This window comes from Camelina sativa, chromosome 5 (assembly GCF_030686135.1).
Source record: "Camelina sativa cultivar CO46 ecotype springtype chromosome 5, ASM3068613v1".
In the NCBI taxonomy this organism is placed as follows: Eukaryota; Viridiplantae; Streptophyta; class Magnoliopsida; order Brassicales; family Brassicaceae; genus Camelina; species Camelina sativa.
The window spans coordinates 21,087,408-21,088,900 of record NC_141884.1 but is presented as its reverse complement, the minus strand read 5'-3'; the positions used below and the strand labels follow the sequence as shown (position 1 = coordinate 21,088,900).

The following is a 1,493-nucleotide window of genomic DNA, read 5'->3' as shown; positions in this document are numbered from 1 at the left end:
TTTTGTCCAAAATTATAATATTAATATTTAATTCTTTCTTATTTTCAAAATTATAATGTTATGATAATTATATAAAGTATTGATAAATGATATCTACATATAATTATTAAAGGACATTGCATGTCAATATATTTTTAAGTACAGAAATATCATTTAAATTTAGTGAATATGAAAATAATTATGTAATTTTGAGAAAATGAATTAAAAGAATTTAATAATTGAGAAGTGAGGACAGGTGTTGAAAATATACGCTGCCAAATGTCGTCGTGTTATGCAAAATTAGGATAAAACCTTCTCATATATTAATATTTAATTCTTTCTTATTTGCAAAATTATAATGTTATGGTATAATTATATAAAATGTTGATACATGATATCTACATATAATTACTAAAATGACATTGCATAAGCGTCAATATATTTTTTAGTATAGAAATATCATTTAAATTTAGTGAATATAAAAAATACTGTATGTAAATTTGAGAAAAATGAATTAAAAGAATTTAATAATTGAGAAGTGAGGACAAGTGTTGAAATATACGATGCCAAATGTCTTATACAAAGTCAAGAGAAAACCTTCTCATACTATATAAGATGTAGGCATGTTCCAAAAAATAAAAATAAAAATCATTCAAACAAAATGGCTTTGTCAAACTTTCACCTTGCAGCCATTCTGTTCATCACATATTCTCTCCTATTCACTTCTCAGGGTAAACATCTTATACATCTTCTTCATTTTTGTTCTCTATTTTTTTCTTAGTTCTTTATAAAATCTCATTTTCACTTGAAAGTTTTGTTGTACACATAATTTATAAACGTGATTTTATTTTTCTAACAGAAATTCACACATACAAATTGTAGAACAATACATAATTTCCTATTAGAAAAAACATAGTACACTACTTATGATCACTTTGTGTTTTGGGTGGAAATTGATAGTATTGAAGGCAGACGATATCAGGCCTGGAGTGTGTAATTTTAGAGGTTCATGCCATATTGACGACGACTGTAGGAAACGATGTGGACCGCCTAAGTTCCCAGATGATACTACAGGGATGTGCATGAGAAATCCTCTTGGTACCGGAGATCTTTGTTGTTGTAGTTTTGGTTAGAAAAAATATTAATATCATCATCATATGAATGTAATAAAGTGGAGTATTATCAAGAACTGCACTATTCTCTCTAATACCATATAAAATTCTGAACTTATTTATTATACTACATTTTGAACCCACATTACGCGTGGGTTTATTTGATATATTTTGGTGAAAATAATATATGATTGAAGATAGTTATGAAATATTATCTTATAGAATAATTTAAATTAATATTAAGGCCAAACTTTTATTTCCGATACACCAAAATTTAAAAAAAATATAAAATCAGTTGTGCTAAAAAATCAAATCTGATCAAAAGAATCATGGATTTTAACTGGACGTCCAGGAGAGGCGGATCGGACATTCGAACTGGTGACCTTGCATATACTAAACCAT

General features: G+C 26.9%; 1 long non-coding RNA gene across 1 annotated transcript; it reads left to right on the top strand.

Moving 5' to 3' along the window:
* Positions 1 to 589: 589 nt before the first annotated feature.
* Positions 590 to 1,209, top strand: LOC147944116 (uncharacterized). Its single transcript, XR_015558475.1, has 2 exons — positions 590 to 710; positions 940 to 1,209. It is a non-coding gene; the product is annotated as an uncharacterized LOC147944116 (long non-coding RNA).
* The last annotated feature ends 284 nt before the right edge of the window (positions 1,210 to 1,493 follow it).